This window comes from Myotis yumanensis, unplaced genomic scaffold (assembly GCF_028538775.1).
Source record: "Myotis yumanensis isolate MYYU_CA2020_CCGP unplaced genomic scaffold, mMyoYum1.0.hap1 SCAF_40, whole genome shotgun sequence".
NCBI lineage: Eukaryota > Metazoa > Chordata > Mammalia > Chiroptera > Vespertilionidae > Myotis > Myotis yumanensis.
This window is the reverse complement of record NW_027223791.1, coordinates 26329-45654: the sequence shown is the minus strand read 5'-3', so window position 1 is coordinate 45654 and position 19326 is coordinate 26329. Positions and strand designations below refer to the sequence as shown.

General features: G+C 55.5%; 1 non-coding gene and 2 pseudogenes across 1 annotated transcript; all 3 read left to right on the top strand.

Annotated features, from left to right (window-relative positions):
- Positions 1 to 1414: 1414 nt before the first annotated feature.
- On the top strand, positions 1415 to 3163 carry LOC139000880 (general transcription factor IIE subunit 2 pseudogene; annotated as a pseudogene).
- Positions 3164 to 4693: 1530 nt separating this feature from the next.
- On the top strand, positions 4694 to 5516 carry LOC139000879 (THO complex subunit 4 pseudogene; annotated as a pseudogene).
- Positions 5517 to 14816: 9300 nt separating this feature from the next.
- Positions 14817 to 14969, top strand: LOC139000894 (5.8S ribosomal RNA). The gene has a single exon (XR_011469736.1). It is a non-coding gene; the product is annotated as a 5.8S ribosomal RNA (ribosomal RNA).
- The last annotated feature ends 4357 nt before the right edge of the window (positions 14970 to 19326 follow it).

Sequence of the window (19326 nt, the reverse complement as noted above, 5' to 3'; positions counted from 1 at the left end):
CCTTTAAGAAACAGCTCATGAGAACTCAGAGCCTGACCCATGTCTTAGCCTCTTCCACGTAAGCCTCCGGGACGTATAAACCCCGTACCAGGTCAGCCCAGGAGTCGACAAGGAGACGAACCAGCGAGGAAGATGCCAACCATCACCTCAAAAGAGAGGCCCCTGTTCACGTGTCATAGGTCTGGATGTTGAAATTCTCTGCTGAGACTACTTCAGTCCTGTTTATGCCACAGGTGTGTTTTCCTACGTAAGCAACCTGTTGGTATGATCCGCCAACTCGGGCCCCTGAATCAGAGCTCCCCAGATCGAAACTTGTTGTCAAGTGCCTTCCTCGGAGCTGTTTTTGCAGCTCACTCCTCCTACGTAAACAGCCGGTTGGTATAACCCGCCAACTCGGACCCTTGTGAGGCAAGAAACCTGCTAGGACCCTCAGGCATTCACCAGTCGGGAGTCAGGCACCCCATGAGTGCTCACAAGGTGGACGACTTGCGTTTTTAAGTAGGCAAGGAGTTTTCCCAGAGTAACAGTGACACAAGTTCTTACTGGATTACTTCTAATTTTGGGTGGACGGTTTAAGCTTTAAAGTAGGCAAAAACACTTACTTCAGAGTCTCAGCTGGAGTCCCCATTTTCTCAGAAAGACCACTAAGACAAGGTGAACGCAGGGTTTTTGGAAGGAGTCAACCACGTGGAACGAAACCAAGGGACAAGCCTGAGTGATTCGGAGTTCTCTCTGCCGAAATCGGGTACCTTTCACTCTTCCCCGAAACAACAAGAGAGTGCTCAAAGTGGACTAGAGGCAGGAGACAAGGATGGAGGCAATGAGGGAAGAGAATGCCTATCCAAAATAAATGCGTTCACTTACCAAAGCAACAGGTCTGACTCGCAAAGCGGGTAAGCAGAGCGGCGACCAGGAAAAAAGCAGGCTGACTCACAGGGCGATCCCAGTGGCGCCAAAGGGAGGTCCGGCCGGACATAAAAAGTGAACATTCCTGAGGAGGATTGGAGAGCAGAGATCACGTTTGGGCGCCAGTTATGCCCCGACCTGCAGGGCACGCTTCGTGGGTACACCACACCAAATCCTGCAAAGGAATGAGAGGATAGGAGACTCGAAGAAATGGAAGCAAGACAAAGTTCTGATCAAGCCTCAGTTTTATTTTTACAGCAGGTGGTATTTATACTGTTTCTAGAGGAAGGGGGTGGGCAAAGGAAGTCGTTAAGGATGTAACAGACTTTGGAATGTCGCAGCTTATCAGAGGAGATGTAGCTTGCTTTGTGCTTAGGGTGAGGGTATGTTATCTTTTAACTCCAGGCTAAATCGCAAGGTTAACTTTTAACTCCAGGCCAAACCGGGAGTTGGCTTGGAGGAGCCAGAAACCTCTTGTTGTAAGCTGGAGATGTATATGTGATTTATAATGGCTCCCAAGAGGAGACAGCACTGTCACCAGGACTTTGGCATTCCCGGAAACTTGCAGAAACCGGAGAAGATCGGTGATATGTCTTATAGAGAAGTCTACGCCAAGATGTTCCCATACAGAAACCTTTTGGGTTTGTGGCAGCTAGACTATGGCTATAGAAGACTGCTGAATGTAGTGGTGCATGATGGCTTATGCATTACTGGTTGGATGTATGGGCCTCGCCTTAACACCCATGTGGATGGCCCAATGCAATTTGAGCCTTCGTTTCGAATTCACCTGATGCAGAGGAAATCAGCCACGGTGGAGTACATGGACGACTTGTACAGCTTTTCCCACAGCCGCCTCATGCAGATTCAGAAGGACAGGTTCAGCATCTGGTGGATCCAGAGAGACCTCCGAAGGGATTCACCAAAGCGCCTTAGGGGAGGACGGGAACTGGGGAGTCTTCATCCTGTTCGATGAGAACTACTTCTGGTTCATCTGGCTGGAGATGAAATACTTCATCCTGTTAGACAGAGTCCAGAACACCTTCCAGCATGTGGAGGCACCATCCCCACAGGCCTTCTTGGAGATGCTCTGAAACATTCAGCCCAGACCCCCCAGGAGGAGCAGCTTGCATACACTTTGAATACTGGACCTTCTGACCTCGTGACCGACCTTTGTTCGATTTTATTTTTAATCCTCACCTGATAAAATATTCCCCTTGATGTTTAGAGAGAGTGGGGAAGAGGGGGGGAAAGAGACATAATCCATGTGAGAGAAACACATCAGTAGTTTGCCCCCTGCCCAAGCCCGGGCCAGGGCCAGGCTGGGTAGAGGCCAGAAATTGAGGTAGAAATAAACCTTAGACCAGGGGTCTCAACCGTCCTAATGCTGTGACCCTTTAATACAGCTCCTCATGTTGTGCGGAGCCCCAATTTCCTTGTTACAAATTGAACATGAACATGATTTTGGATAGATAGATAGACAGATAAGTAGATAGGTAGATAGAAATATAAAGATACCGGGATAGCCCTGAACTGCCTGGTGGTGGCCATGTTGCCGGGCCCCACCACAGAGTGGTGGTACAGATGTCTATGGACCTGTCCCTGTTCATCAGTCTATGTTGTTCTCTATATTCCACAAATGAGTGAGATCACATGGTATTCATTTTTCTCTGACTGGCTAATTTCACTTTGCATAATGCTCTCCAGTTCCACCCATGCTGTTGCAAATGGCAAGAATTCCTTCTTCTTCTTCTTCTTTTTATTTTTCAACGCAAGGTAGTATTCCATTGAGTAGAAGATAAGAAGGCTCTGCATCTGCTCATAGATAAGCATGACCAGCGAGGCTTAGGAGGAATTCTTCTAGAAGACATAGAGGAAGAACTGCCCAATTCCCAGAAAGCTGTCAAGGCTTTAGGGGACCAGATATTCTTTGTAAATCATCCAGAATAGAAGAAAATTCTTTTCTTCAATGATAAAAGCTGTCAATTTTCTGTGGACGAAGAGTTTCAGAAACTGTGGAGGAGTGTCACTGTGGATTCAATGGGTGAGGAGAAAACTGGAGAAGGCAGCAGAGATATTCAGAAGAATATCTGAAGCGACAGGGTATTTCTTCCATGCAGGAATCCAGACCAAAGAAAGAGGCCCCTATCCAGAGCAGGAAAAAGCCTGTCCACTACACAAAAAGCGACGATTTAAGACTCATAGCGAACACATGGCTGGAGTGCTGAAGGATGACTCTGACATTGCTCCTAGTAAATAGTGAACAGTTTTGTAGTGTGAAGGGGTCACCACACACCAACAGAGGAGGCAAATCAGCTTGAGGAACTGGATTCAGGTCAGCTTCCTCCCCCCACATTCTTGGATTTGGGGGCCTGGAATGACACCTTCCACGTCATGCCAGATTGAAAAAAAAAAAACAAAAATACTCCTTAAAAAAAATAAAAATAAAAAAATCCTCCATGAAAAACTCTTGATCCGGCCTTTCAACTTTCTCAGGCTTTGGCAAGCCCAGATTGCCACACCCGGACTTGGTCTGTGGGCGGGGGCCTGACCATCCATCCATCCAGAGAGTGAGCAGGGTGGGGGTGAGGGGTGGGGAGGGCCCACAAGATTGCTTGAGCCAGATATAGTCTTTGGCTGTGGATTACAGAGATTGGGTTGACTGGGGCCTTGGCCTGCACCAAAGATCCCGTCCAGCCCTCTGCTGATCGAGAAGCATCAATGCAAGCCCCCCTCCTGCAACCTCCTGTGGGGAAAGCACAGACAGGTGACTAGACTTCCCCATTTCTGGCTAGACCCGAGGTGGGAAAGACATGCAGGGGGCGTTGTCATTGAAAAGGCAGGGGCTGAAGGGTGTTCATGGATGGCGACCGACTGTTCAAAGCAAGGATTGTCCATGCGTGACTGTGGATATACACGCACAGACGCACATACTTGCGCACACACACAAACTCCCACACCCACACCCACACACTTATCCCTCCCGCCTCTAACCCTCCGCCCCCCGGGTCACCCTGCCACACACAAACACACACATACACACACACACACACACACACACACACACGGGAGCACAAGATATCTGCCGAGTGAGGCACGCCTAGGAGATTTCCCGTGGCTTTGTTTCCTTTTGGCCCGTCCTGGGCCCACCAGAGCCTGTCTAAGTATGTATTGTCCCCACTTCCACCGAGAAAAAACGGCGATGCCCTCGCGCAAGGCGTGGAGATGGAGCCCTGCGGGCCTCCTTGGACACCTGCCCCGTCTCCCAAGTACTCTCCCAAGCCCTGTGAATCGCTTGGGCGGGCCAGTGGCGCCCTCTCCTGGTTCTGGAACGCCAATGTAAGCCTCCTCCCCTCAACTTGAGGCCCAACCAGTGACTTTGGTCCTGGGGGCGGCTGATTGGTCAAGCAGGCGGCTGATTTGGCTCCTCCCACCAGCTCTGGGGCTATTAAAGAACGCAGGGCCTTCTTTGCAGAGCTTCTCAGCCCTAGGCTTATAGTGGTTGTGATCTTCGTCCTCGTTCTCCAAGGGAGGAGCTTTCAGGAGAGAGGTCTCACCAAGACCCGGTGCCAGGACATAGAAGCCGCTAGAGCACCTGGCTAGAGCCTGGCTGGGCTGCTGATCTACTGAACGCTGTCTCGGTGTCATTTCTTCTTCACCGACTCATCCACACCCTTGGGAAGCCCTGGGCCTGGACCCCAACATCTGGGACAGCCCCGGCGCCACGCGGGAAGTGAAGGACCGGCGTCCTTCCGCACGGGCTCCATCTGAGGCTGATTCGGGCCCCGCCATGGCCGACAAAATCCAGATGTCACTGGACGATATCATTAGGCTGGACCGGAGCCAGTGCGACGGCCAAGGCGGGGGCCGCGGCCGTGGCGGGGGCGGGGGCGGGTGCAGGGACCGAGGCTGAGACCGAGGCCGGGCCGGCTCCCAGGGAGGCCACGGCCAGGGCCACGGCCACGGCGGGGACAGGTACCACGGCCGGGACCCAGGCAGGGCCAGTTCCCAGGGAGGCCTCCCCGGAGAGCTGGGGCGGCGGGTCGTTCCGGAACAGGGCGGCCCTTGGCCGAGGCAGGAACCGACCGGCACCCTACAGAAGGCCCAGACAGCTTCCCCACGAGTGGCAACACGACCGCTTCCGCAGGGCATTCGGCACGGATACCGGCCTGACCATCTGGGGGAAGCTGCTGTTGTCCAACCTGGATTTTGGAGCGTCCGAAGCGGACATCCAGCAGCTCTTTGCGGAGTTCGGGCCTCTGAAGCAGGCCGCTGCCCATTACGACCTCTCTGGCCGCAGCCTGGGAACAGCCCACGTGCACTTTGAAAGGAAGGCAGAAGCCCTGGAAACCAGGAAACAGTACAATGGCATCCCTTTGGATGGCCGTCCCCTCCACATCCAGATCCTCACCTCGCAGATGCACACGCAGCCCAGGCCGGTACCAAGTGTCAACAGAGGCTGGGTGACTACAAACCGAGGATCTGGAGGCTTTGGCGGCGGCACCACTCAGGACCGCGCCCACGGAGGCAAGCGGTGTCCAGGCAGGCGCACGGGGTGCCATTCAAAGCCACACATCTCGGCGGTGGAGTTGGACGCCCAGCTGGACGCTTAGAGCGCGATGAGGGACACCCAGCAGTTGGACGCCCAAAAGGGCGCTTACAACTCGATGAGGGACACCAAAAGGATGAACGCCCACCTGGGCGCTTACCATGCCATGAGGGACACCAAAAAGTTGGACTCCCAGAAGGACGCTTACAGCTCCATGAGGGACACCGAGAAGTTGGACTCCCAGCTGGACGCTGACAGCGCGATGAAGGACGCCGAGGACTTGGACGCCCTGCTGGACCATGACGATGCGATGATGGACACCAGCTAAAGCACCAGCAAGTCAGTGTGCGCGAGGATGGCCAGGGACCTGGGGCCAATGATGGAAATGTTTCTTCTGTTTGGAAATAGGATTCAAAACTCCTAGAAAGATTTTTCATTAACTTTTATTTTATTCAATAACTCTGAAAAAGATGTTTTGTGCCGAGGTCATTTTCGGGATTCATTTTACCGGTTGCTGTTTTCACCTTTGCCATAATCACCCAAAAAGGTGTGGGAAAAACAAACAAACAACAAACAAACGAACAAAATAACTCCTTCCCTAAGATAAAACAACAACAAAATGCCCTCCTCAGAAGAATAGGTTGATCCCGCCTTTCCAATTTCTGAGGCTTTGGCAAGCCCAGGTGTCCAGGCCTGGACTTGGTCTCTGGGTGGGGGCCGGACCATCCATCCACAGATTGAGCGGGGTGGGGGGAGGGTTGGGGGTGGGGCGTTGGGGGGTGGGCGTGGGTGGGGTGTCGATCAGATGGACAGGCCAGGACATCATCTTTGGCTGTGGATTACAGAATTTGGGTGGACTGGGGCAGGGGCTGAAGAGCCCATCCTTCCCTCTGCTGGTCCAGAAGTGTCAATGCAAGCCCCCCTCTTGCAACCGCCTGTGGGGAAAGCACAGACAGGTGACTGGACTTCCCCATTTCTGGCTAGACCCGAGGCGGGAAGGACATGCAGGGGGCGTTATCATTGAGAAGGCAGGGGCTGAAGGGTGTTCATGGATGGCGGCGGACCGTTCAAAGCAAGGAGTGTCCGTGCGTGACTGTGGATGTACATGCACAGACGTACACGCTCGTGCGCGCACACACAAACTCCCACACCCACACCCACACACCTATCCCTCCCGCCTCCAACCCCCCCCGCCCCCCGCCACACACACACACACACACACACGAGCACAAGGTACCGCTAACAAGATATCTGCTGAGTGAGGCACGCCTAGGAGATTTTCCGTGGCTTTGTTTCCTTTTAGCCCAGACTGGGCCTCCCGGAGCCTGTCTAAGTATGTATTGTCCCCTCTTCCACCGAGAAACAACAGCTATGCTGTCCGGCAAGACGTGGAGACCGAGCCCTGCAGGCCTCCTTGGGCACCTGCCCCGTCCCCCAAGTCCTTTCCCAAGCCCCGTGAATCGCTTGGGCGGGCCAGTGGCGCCCTCTCCTGATCCTGGAGCGCCAATGCAAGCCTCCTTCCCTCAACTTGAGGCCCAACCAGTGACTTTGGTCCTGGGGGAAGCTGATTGGTCGAGCGGGCGCCTGATTTGGCTCCTCCCACCAGCACTGGGGCTATTAAAGAACGCAGGGCCTTCTTTGCAGAGCTTCTCAGCCCTAGGCTTGTCGTGGTAGTGGTCGTCGTCCTCGTTCTTCAAGGGTGCTTTCAGGAGAGAGTTCTGGCCAAGACCCGGTCCCGGAACATAGAAGCCGCTAGAGCATCTGGCTAGAGCCTGGCTGGGCTGCTGATCCACTGAACGCTGTCTCGGTGTCATTTCTTCTTCACCAACTCGTCCACACACTTGGAAACCCCTGGGCCTGGACCCCAACATGGGACAGCCCCAACGCCGTGCAGGAAGTGCAGGACCAGCGTGCCTCCGCACGGGCTCGATTCGAGGCTGATTCAGGGCCCGCCATGGCCAACAAAATCCACATGTCACTGGACAACATCATTAGGCTGGACCGGAGTGAGCGGGACGGCCAAGGTGGGGGCCAAGGCCGTGGCGGGGGCAGAGGCAGGGGCAGGGACCAAGGCTGGGACCTAGGCCGCTCCCTGCCCCAGTCAACCAGACTTCTGCCAGGGGTGGCCCTGGCTTTCCTCGGTCCCACATTCTTGCTGCTCCCAGATCACCTGCTGTCAATCTCCTGGACCACACGGGGGAGCTCTTTGAAGTTGCAGAATATCTCGCCATCTGGCAGGTGGATGCAGCGCATGAGGTGGATCTCTACCTTAGAGTTCATGCACTGTCCCGTGTTGTGGGTGACCGTGGCATACTTCCAGCTCTTTGGGCTCCAGTCACTTGGCAGCCGCCATTTTGTTTTTTAAATATATTTCCTTGATTTTTTAACAGAGTGGAATGGAGAGGGATAGATATTTAGAAACCTCAAAGATAGAGAAACCTCAATCAGCTGCCTCCTGCACACCTCCTACTGGGGATGTGCCCTCAACCAAGGTATATGCCCTTGACCAGAATCGAACCTGGTACCCTTTAGTCTGCAGGCCGATGCTCTGTCCACTGAGCCAAACCAGTTAGGGCGGCAGCCGCCATTTTGAAATGGCAAAGGTCAATCCCTCTCTTTTATCCTCTCCCCGCTGCCCCAAATCCGGCATGTTAACTTCCCCGGCCGTGTGTCCACGTCACTCCTGTGAGTTCGTCCCTCTGTCCATCAGAGGCGCCTTCCACGAAATTTTTCAAAATCCCCTTTTAGAGGCCGGAGCATGCGCGTCATTAAGTGGTCGACCGGGCTGCGCCGGGCAGGCGTGTGCCGAGTGAGCCTCGCTCACCGGGCTCTACTTTGTGGCCGTTATCTGAGTCGCAGAGCTCCGTAGGTGGGGGCCGGTATGGGCAGTGCGTGGAGGATGGCGGAGGACGAGGCAGGTTGGTACGAGCGCACACGTGGTCCCTGTCGTCAGATATGGTTCTTCATTTTTCTGTGAGCGAGCTTGGGCCAACTCTGTGTCCAGGCCTTCCGGCGACACAGTGGTTCTAGGCGCCTGCGGAATTTTTTCAAAGTCCTGATTCGGAAGCACGTTTGACAGGGCGTTGCCCGCACGTGCAAAGTGGTGAGGGAGGCCGTGGACTGCCCGGCCCTCTTCTCTTGCTGCCACCTGTCCATGGCACGCTATTTACGTGCTTTGGGGGGTCAACCAGATAGCTCCGTCCCTTACTTTTGCACCCCCCCCCCCCCGCCCTTCTTTGGTGGTGATGGTGTCCCGTGGGGTCTCTGTTGGCCGTGACTCGCTTCCGGGAGTCCAGCGTGATCTGAAGACAGAGGCCCCCATCACTGGCACCATGCATGTTTTGCCTAAAGTTGGCATTTTGTACCACGAGATGAGTGTGGACACGCTGTCCTCGGGTGATTGGACAACAGGGGGTGTGCCCGGGAGCTTCTCGGCAGCGACCAGAAGCATGACTACCCCGTCCATGCTGCACGAGCGAAAGCCATAAGCATAGGGCCTGCGAGCACTGGCTGCTGCTGTACGTCTCAGACCCTGTCCCCGAGGACTGTGCTCTCCCCCTCCGCGTGGTAAGAGAATGGAGGGCTTTACATGGCGAAGCTGAAGTGCAGTCTCGTTTTCTGGACGGTTTTCTCCGCCCTGTTTCCCTTATGCTCGCTGGGGGGCCGCCTCGCTCCCCGCCCCGTTTTTGTAGCAGATCGATTGATATGGTGACGTAGCGCTCTCCCGGGTGGGCCTAAGCTGCGCCAGCCAAGAGACAGACATTCCTTGGCGAATGGGACTGCTCTTCTCGCTCTACCCGCTGGCCCCTCTCCTCTCCTCCCTGATAGTCGGCGGTGCGTGGAAGGGAAGGGGTAAGGAACCCGCCCGACCTTGGTGTCACGCTGGTGGTCTCTCTTACGCAGTGGACACCCTCCGCTCGCCTTTCCCGGCCTGCGTTGCCGCAGGCGCCCCTCCCCGCAGCGGGGAGGGGCTGTCCATCATCACTCCGCATGCGCCTCCCCGTTGGGCGTGTTGTCGCTGTTTCACCTTGGCCCTTGGTGGGTGCCCCTGGAGCTCTCCTGGATGTCCTGCAGGTGCCCGAGGCTGAGCTGGTGGTGTGCTTTCCCGCTCCCCTCGAGCCCACAGCCAGGCTGCTGCTGTCGGCGGTGCTCTGGAGGGGAGTCCCGGGGGAGTCTGGCTGGATAAGGGGAAGGCACGTCCGTCCCCCTCCCGGAAGGGGGACCGGGCCCTGCAACGTGTGCTGCGCTGGCGAATGCGATGGGGCCGAGTCAGCGGTGCCGGCCGCTGGCTGACCGTGAGAGTTAATTTTGTCCTGCCGCCTGTTCTTCCGTTACTGTAGTGTGTTTTTTTTCTCTCTTACAACATGCCAGTGTTCCCGACGCAACACCACGGGCTCTCTTTTAGTTAACTGTGGATGAGGCCCCCAGTGAGGCAAGAGGACGAAGCCCAGAGGCAGTACGGACTCGCTACTGCTGCGCTCTCTCACTCCACGGCCCCTCTTGCGAGCGCTTGTTGTGTGTCCATCGTGTGCTTGGCCCTGTCCCAGTCGGGTCTTCCCCCTTCCCCCCTGTTCCCTCGGAAGTGTCTCCACGTGGCTCCCCCGGCCCGATGGGGTGTTTCTGCTGGGGTTGGGGGACAACGCGTCCTCAGTGAGAAAGCCTTCTCTAGCGATCCGAGAGGGTGCCCTGGGGTACCGGACCACCCAGCTGACACCCCTAATCTGGAAGCGCGTTGTGTTAGCAGCCTCTGTGTTTGGGCTCTTGTGCTCCTCTCGCACAGGCTTCGAGGGGCCTAGTGGCGACGCCGCTGTGCCTTACCTTGGCCCGCAACTTCAACCTTCGAGTCTGGGGAGGGTCCTGCCGGGCGGGGCTGGCATCTGTCGCGGAAGTGCTGCGTTACGTGAGCGTGCACGCGCGCGTTGCTGCATGCGCATCCCCTGCACCGGGGCAGATTCTCTCCAGTTGCGTGTCAAAGCGGTTGGGGGGCCGAGGAGGACTTCCCCGTCCCAAGCGTTCCTGCTCGCACGCCTTGATGCGAGTCCCTGTCTGGGTCGGACCAGGCAGATAAACGGATTGGCGGCTAGAGAGAAGCCGCAGTGGTTCCCCTGTGGTTGCTGAGGGTCGCTTGTATGGCCTTTCCTCGTTGGGGTGGGCCTTGGCTGCGGCGGGAGGAGGCTTCGAAGTTGTGTGCTTGGGAGGATTGTCCCGGGCGACACGGGGCCGCCCTGTGTGTCTGTGGTGGTGGGATCCCCGTGTTTGTTTACCCGGTGTCCAGGTCCGGTGCCTTGCCTTGATGTCTGTCCTCTGCTGTGCATGCCTGGGAGAAAGAGGGGACTCTAGGTCCTCTCGGCTGAGCATCACAGGCGGTGGTGGCCGTAGCCGGTGGGCGGCGGGGCCTGGAACCACCTGTGAGGTTGGTTGAAGTTTGTTTCCGGTGGAAGCCAGTCAGCATTTCCTGGGTCTCTGTGGGATGTCCCGTGGACCTGGAGGGGCCTCGTCGTTGATACCCACATTTGTCCCGGTGCGGCGAACTGACTCATTTCCCGGCCTTGTCCTTTTTCTCCTTCCGTTCTTTCTCGCCAAGCGAACCGTGTCCTCAAGTCACCTCGCCGGGTGGCCCTGAGTCCAGCTCAGCCCACTCGTGCAGTCACTGCTGCACCTCCCCCCCCCCCCCCCCCCGCGCCTCGCTGCCCGGGGGTGGTAGCCTCATCTCCGTGTCCATCTGTCGGTCCCATCTGCCTAGCCGATGCCCTTACGGGGCCATGCCTGCAGTCGTGTGTCGCCTCCTGGGCCGGCCGCCGCTCCGCTCTGTGCCCGCCTCCTCCCGCTGTTGTGGCATTATCGTTGCGTGGGCGCGCGAGGGTCTGTCTCCCGCTGCGCGGCCCAGTTCAGAAGGGCATGCCCGAGTGCCGACCGAGTCACGACCAGCTATCGTGATCTCCGTCCACGCGTCACCCTGGAAGGGGCCCCCAGGCTCTGGCCTGGGATGTCCCTTGTCTGTGTGTGCGTGTCCCGGCTGTCAGGCTGTCTGCCTGGGTGCCATATCCAGCATCACTCTCGGCCGCCATTGGGCCCCCCGGGGGGATGCCCCACACCCGTGCCCCTCCATGGCGCTGCCGCATGTGCTGCGCCCTCATCCACGGGTGCGGGCGGTGCTTCCACCTCACCGCCGCTGGTAGCAGTCCGCCCCTTGCTGGGTTTGGTGCAGTGTGGAGCGGGCCCCGCCGCTCACCTTGTTGCCCAAGGCTCTGCAAGCCCTCGCCCGCTCACTCGCTATTGCTCGCTTCCTCCAGTGCTCGGCACGTCCGCCCGCGCCTGGAGAACGCACCGCGGGGGCACGGCCTCTGGCTCCCCGCGCTCTCCTACCTGGTTGACCCTGCCAGGACCATATGCTTGTCTCAAAGATTAAGCCATGCATGTCTAAGTACGCACGCCGGTACAGTGAAACTGCGAATGGCTCATTAAATCAGTGATGGTTCCTTTGGTCGCTCGCTCCTCTCCTACGTGGATAACTGTGGTAATTCTAGAGCTAATACATGCCGATGGGTGCTGACCCCCCTCGAGGGAGGAGGTGCGTGCAGTTATCAGATCAAAACCAACCCGGACAGCCTCCCCTCTGTCCCTCTCGGGCCGTGGGGGTGGGTGCGGACGGCTTTGGTGACTCTAGATAACCTTGGGCCGATCGCACGCCCCCGCCTCTGTGGCAGCGACCACCCATTTGAACGTCGAGGGACCCTGAGAAACAGGTACCACATCCATGGAAGGCAGCAGGCACGCAAATTACCCACTCCCGACCCGGGGAGGTAGTGACGAAAAATAACAATACAGGAGTCTTTCAAGGCCCTGTAATTGGAATGAGTCCACTTTAAATCCTTTAACGAGGATCCAATGGAGGGCAAGTCTGGTGCCAGCAGCCACGGTAATTCCAGCTCCAATAGCGTATATTAAAGTTGCTGCAGTTTAAAATCTCGTAGTTGGATCTTGGGAGCGAGCGGGGTGGGCGGTCTTTCGCGAGGCGAGCCACTGCCAGTCCCCGCCCCTTTGCCTCTCGGAGCCCCCTGGATGCTCTTAGCTGAGTGTCCTGGGGGGGGCCTGAAGCTTTTACTTGGAAAAAATTAGAGTGTTCAAAGCAGGCCCGAGCCGCCTGGATACCGCAGCTAGGAATAATGGAATAGGACCGCGGTTCTATTTTGTTGGTTTTCGGAACTGAGGCCATGATTAAGAGGGACGGCCGGGGGCATTCGTATTGTGCCACTGGAGGTGAAATTGGACTGGTGAAAGATGGACCAGAGCGAAAGCATTTGCCAAGAATGTTTTCATTAATCAAGAACTAAAGTCAGAGGTTGAACATGATCAGATACCGTCGTAGTTCCGACCATAAATGATGCCGACTGGCGATGTGGCGGCGTTATTCCCATGACCCTCCGGACAGCTTCCGGGAAACCAAAGTCTTTGGGTTCTGGGGGGTGTATGGTTGCAAAGCTGAAACTTAAAGGAATTGACGGAAGGGCACCACCAGGAGTGGAGCCTGCGGCTTAATTTGACTCAACACGGGAAACTCACCCAGCCCGGAATCAGACAGGATTAACAGATTGAGAGCTCTTTCTCGATTCCGTGGGTGGTGGTGCATGGTCGTTCTTAGTTGATGGAGCGATTTGTCTGGTTAATTCTGATAACGAACGAGACTCTGGCATGCTAACTAGTTATGCGACCCCCGAGCGGTCAGCATCCCCCAACTTCTTAGAGGGACAAGTGGCGTTCAGCCACCCGAGATTGAGCAATAACCGGTTTGTGATGCCCTTAGATGTCCCGGCTGCACGGCTCTACACTGACTGGCTCAGTGTGTGCCTACCCTATGCTGGCAGGCGCGGGTAACCTGTTGAACCCCATTTGTGATGGGGAACGGGGATTGCAATTATTCCCCATGAACGAGGAATTCCCAGTAAGTGCGGGTCATAAACTTGCGTTGATCAAGTCCCTGCCCTTTGTACACACCGCCCGTTGCCACTACCGATTGGATGGTTTAGTGAGGCCCTAGGATGGGCCCGGCCGGGGTTGGCCCACGGCCCTGGTGGAGTGCTGAGAAGGCGGTGGAACCTGACTCTCTAGAGGAAGTAAAAGTCGTAACAAGGTTTCCATAGGTGAACCTGTGGAAGGATCATTAACGGAGAAAGGGGCGACTGAGCCTAAGTCCTTACGTGTTCGGTCAGTTGGGTCGCTGTCCTCTGGCTTAACCCCTGTGGTTTTTGAGGCCCGGGCCGGTTCAGGGCGGCGCCAGGTGCTGCCTGGCTCCCACAGGTCTGGAGAGAAGGAGCGAGCAGGGACTCGGAGGGGGCCTTGGGGTGCCCCCGTTGCCCATGCCTGCCACCTTGTGGTTCATTTTCACCCTCACCCCCAGCCGCAAGAAGACAAGGGCACACATTGTGGGCGTTCCCCCCCAGGCTCATCTCGGGAACGGGGCCGCGGTGGCCCCTTCCAGCCGCCTGCCCTGGGCGCGGGTCATCCTGTCTTTCCCGTCAGGAGCACAACCATCTGCCCCGTGTCTCTCGTCCGCCATCCACCACCCGCAGTGCGGTCTGGTGTGCGCACGCGCGTTTAGGGTGTCCTGCCTCCCCCCGCCCCACAGGCCGCGCCCAGTGCCCCAGCCTGCACCCCACTTCCTGTCGCAGCCCCTCACCCCAAGATGGTGAGGGGCCTGGGCTGGGGTTGTGGGGACAGGACGCTGTGGTGGAGGGAGAGAAGGGTGGTTCGACCCCGGGACGCGTGTTGACATGTGTCGCGTGGGGTTTCCCGGGTTGGCGTCAGCCAGGTGGTGGAAACGACGGTGGTTGGTCGGTGCTGAAGGGGCGTTGGGGGGGATGATGCATGTTGCCAGGTCAGCGGGCGGCCAAGTCATGGGCAGGCCCCGTCTGGGCTCTGTACCCACCTGTGTGCAGGTTGCGGAAACCGTTGGGTTGAGGGGTCGAGGCATCCGGGGTGGAGGCGCACGTTGGAACTTGGTTCCCCACCCCGTTCGCTCCCCCCTTTCCAGGTACCTAACGCGTCCAGGTGCGGAGGTTTAAAGACCCCTGGGGGTCGCCCGTCCGCCTTGGGTCAGGGGCTTTCGGCCCATGGGGAGGGTCAGGGGAAAGGTCCCTGTGCCCTTTCCCCCCCTTTTCCCTCCCCTACTCCCGGTCCCCTTGGGGGCCGTTGCTTCGGACCACCCCATGGTCATTCCTTCCCTACCTACAGAGTCTGATCTTGTTTGTCTCATTCTTAGACGGCTGCCTGAGGCGCGCCCGCCCCCCACCAGTGGGATGGGCGGCGGGGGGGGGGGGGGGGGGGAGCCATGCCAGGGAGCGAAAACCAAAAACCAAAACGTTAAGACTCTTAGTGGTGGATCACTTGGGACGTGCATCGATGAAGAACGCAGCTAGATGCGAGAATTAATGTGAATTGCAGGACACATTGATCATCGACACTTCAAACGCACTTGCGGGCCAGGGTTCCTACCCGGGCTATGCCTGTGTGAGCATCGCTTGCCGATCAAACGCGTCCCGGGTTGTCTTGCACTGCTGGGGTTTCCTCGAAGGGCTGTTCCTTGGGCCCTGCATCCCCGGAAGTGTAGACGATGGTGTCTGTGCCCCCCGTGAGAGAAGGGAGAGGCCCTGAAGCGATGGTTTTCTCTCTCAGGAGCTTCCTGGAGCTGCACGTGGCCAACGGGAAGAGAGAGTTGTGGTTGTGGGGCCCATTGTGGTGACAGTGTCCCCTTCCCCACTCCGGCTCTGCCTGGGTTGTGGCTCGAGCCAAGGCCGAGTCATGGGCGGGGTTGCGCCACGGGGACACGTGCCCCGGTGGTGCCACTCGGGACTCCACAGTGTCCTCCCCAACCGAGCGCTCCACAACCTGGGCTGTGGCTGCGCTGCATCACGCGTTGACGGGCCCATTGTGTGTGTGTGTGTGTGTGTGTGAGTGTGTCTGGGGTGGGTTCGTGTGCTTTGTGGGGCTACGGCATCATCATGGCCCATGCATCCACTCCCCCTACCCAGAGACCACCACCAAACTCACACCCCCTCTACTGGCAAAAGGCCACCCCTTCTCCTGCCAGCTTGAGCTCCTGTCTGTAAGACCCCCTCCTCGCCTCGCCCAGTCCTCAGGGTAAGGCAGGCAGAGAGGGAGAGGCGGGACATATCGTGCATGGTGTCCCCCATGTGTGCAGGTAAGGGTTCCTCTCACCGGCCTCGTCTGGGGAAGACGCTCTCTCCATGGTGTGTGTGCGTGCACCCCTTCCTAGACATCACCTCAGATCAGACCTGGCGACACGATGAATTTAAGCATATTAGCGGAGGAAAAAAAACTAACCAGGATTCCCTCAGTAACAGTGAGTGAACTGGGAAGAGCACAGCGCAGAATCCCCGCCCAGCTGTGGGGCACGGGAAATGTGGCATAGAGAAGGGCCCCACTCCCTAGCGCTATTTTATCAATGTCATTTCTAAGGAGTTTGTTTTTTTTTTTTAAAAAAAAAAACCAGGTTAGAAGGTCAAATCTTCAAAGTGCATGCAAGCTGCTCCTCCCTGGAGGTCCGGACTGTTTGTTCAAGAGCATCTCCAGGAAGGCCTGTAGGGATGGTGCCTCCACATTCTGGAAGGTGTTCTGGACTCTGCCAAACAGGATGAAGTATTTTGCCTCCAGCCAGATGAACACAAAGTGGTTCTCATTGAACAGGATGGAGACTCCAGGGCGGCACCTGGTGAAGACAAAGGTAGGTAAGTTAACAGTAATAGTTTCCACGCTATAGAAACACATGCTGCAGGTTCGGGCGCGGGAAATGTGGCACACAGAAGGCCCACTCCCCTGCGCTGCTGTATCAATGTCATTTTTAAGGAGGTTTTTTTTTTTTTTTAACTGATTTCTTGAGCCCACGCCTACACGCAGAACAAATGGAACAGGCTACTCCTCTGAAGCTGCAGTCCTGGACTCCTTGACGCTGGGCTGGGCAGGGCCCTGCCAGCCATGGCTTTGGCTCTCCTCAGTCCCGTGTTCTTGCTGCTGCTGCTGCTGCTGATCCCAGATCATCTGCTCGTCAATCAATTGGACCACGCTGGAGAGTTCGTTGAAGTTGCGGACGATGTCACCATCTGGAAAGGTGGATTTGGTGCATGAGGTGGATCTCTACCTTAGTATTCATGCACTGTCCCGTGATGTGGGTGACCGTGGCATACTTCCTGCTCTTTTGGCTCCAGTAACTTGGCAGCCACCATTTTGTTTCTTAAATATTATTGATTGATTTTTTAACAGGGTGGAAGGGAGAGGGATAGAAAATTAGAAACCTCAGAGATAGAGAAACCTCAATCAGCTGCCTCGCACACACCTCCTACTGGGGATGTGCACACAACCAAGGTATATGCCCTTGACCGGAATCGAACCTGGGACCCTTTAGTCCGCAGGATGGTGCTCTGTCCACGGAGCCTAACCAGTTAGGGCGGCAGCTGCCATTTTGAAATGGCAAAGGTCAATCCCTCTCTTTTATACTCTCCCTGCCACCCCAAATCCGGCATGTTAACTTCCCCATTTGGATAGGACAAAATGCAAGTCCAAAACATTGTACAAGTACACTTTTTACTATACGGAGATGGATCAATCCCTTTGTGTTTTTGGTGTGTGTGTGTGTGTGTGTGTGTCTGTGTGTGTTTTAAAATATATCTTTATTGATTTCAGAGAGGAAGGGAGAGGGAGAGAGCGATAGAACATCCACGATCAGAGAGAATCACCGGTCAGCTGCATCCTGCAGACCCACACTGGGGATCTAGCCCGCAACCCAGGCATGTGCCCTTGACCCGAATCGAACCCGGGAGGCTTCGCGGTCCACAGGCTGACACTCTAAGCACTGAGCCAAACCTGTTAGGGCCATTTTGCTGTTGCTGTTTACAAAGAAAGAGGAAGGGAGAGGGAGAGGGAGAGGGAGAGGGAGAGAGAGAGGGAGAAAATTGATTTTCCACTTGTTTATTCATGTGTCCCTTACTTTTTTTTTTTTAAAAAAAAATATATATATATATATACAACACTAGGAATGAGGGAATTTGTGGTCTCTACCCTGGGACCTTGGGCTGTGCCCTGAGGGCATTGGAAAAAGGAAAGTGACTTGTTACTATGGCATTCATGAGTCCAAAGTCATGTGATCCTAGAGGCATAGAAAAACAATAGTCTCAGATACCAGTAAGTTCAAAGATGATCTCCCTCAGGGAAGACACCCAGCCTAGGGCGTGACTACCCACTCACTATACCCTGCTTTGTACTTTAAAAAGTCTTTAATTTCAGAACATCCTGGTTGATCACGTTAGTTGTCTGAGTTTGCAAGGCCAGGCCTGGCTTTCCGGGAGTGGGTCAGGTTAGCATGTGGACCCGTTTTATCCACAAAACAAAGCTTCTTATGTATTGACACCTTCCATTTTATCCTTTTGCATTACATTTAGTTTTATTAACGGATGTCTCCCCCAACACATTCAATTCCAAAAACAAAAAAAAAAAGAGAAAATGAATCCGCCCTTGTTGTCTCTGGAGTACTCACCTCATTTAGGCTTTCAGAGTCCCTGGGGTTTCAAGGGCCCTGGTCCACAAAAGGTATTCTGGGTATGTCCACTCGGTCGGTCCTCAGTCACACCCCACCCCCCAAGAAAAATAGTTCCAGTTCCCCTTCAACTTCCAGTCCGCCCTCGGGGTCTTCCTGGAAAACCTAGGTGTTGGACTCAAGGAGATCAGATCTAGGGTCAGGGTCATGGTAAAAGTGAGTGTCAGGGTCAGGTCAGGTTTAGAGTCAGGGTCAGGGTCAGGGTTAGTGTTAGGTTTATTGTCAGGGTCAGCTTAGGGTCACCATCAGGGTTAGGTTTAGGGTCAGTGTCAGGGTTAGTGTGGGGATCAGGATCAGGGTCAGAGTCAGGGTCAGGGTCAGGTATAGATCCAGGGTCAGCGTAAGTGTCATGGTAAGTGTCAGTTTCAGGGTTAGTGTTAGGTTTATTGTCAGGGTCAGGGTCAGGTTTGGGTTAGGGTTAGAGTGAGTGTTAGGGTTGTTAGGGTTAGGGATGGGGTTGTTAAGTTTAGGTTTAGGGTGTTAAGGTGACGGCGAGGGTGAGTGTTTAGGCTGAGTGTGACGGTGAGGGTGAGGGTGAGGGTGAGAATGAGGGTTACGGGTAGGATTTATCATGGTCAGTATATCCATAACTGGAATAAGAAATGTGTTCTCAATCATGAAGATGTGACAACAGGAGGATGACTGAGAAAGGGAAAATCTGGTGACATATTTAAGGGCATATGAAAGGATCAAGCTGCTATGGCTGTTACCACATGTACAAATGATCTTTCCCAGGAAGTTGCTGGGGTCCAGCTCCAGCAAGTCCAGGGGTTCCCATGGAGGTGTGGACGGAGTTGGCGAAGAATGAATGACACAGAGGCAGCATTCAGTTGACCATCATGGTTGGGTTCTCTTTTTATTGTTCCATTACGTCATGGTATGTTTCAGGAAAGCTTCCAATGTTCCTAGTTTCATGTCCATCATCCTGTCTCTAGTCTCTATCTAGTTCTGTTGATTTTGATCTTGTCTAGGTTAACCTCTTGTGTCCCATGATAAGGGCTATTCCAAGGTCACTTGTCTACTGCTCTACTGATAAGCTACAAAGAAGTGACTGAAGGGACTGAAGGAGTTTATCCTGCCCAGTCAAGGTCATGCCCTCCCAGCCTTGCTGCTTGCCTTCCCTGGGACTTTCCTGTGTCAGTGGGTCTCCAGGGGCATATGTTCTGGTGCTTTCTCTGGTGGGCAGACCCCTGAGGATGTGGGCCCAACAAGTCCCACATTTATTGCCAACAGCCTTTGTCCAAGTTTTTCATAAGTAGTACATGGT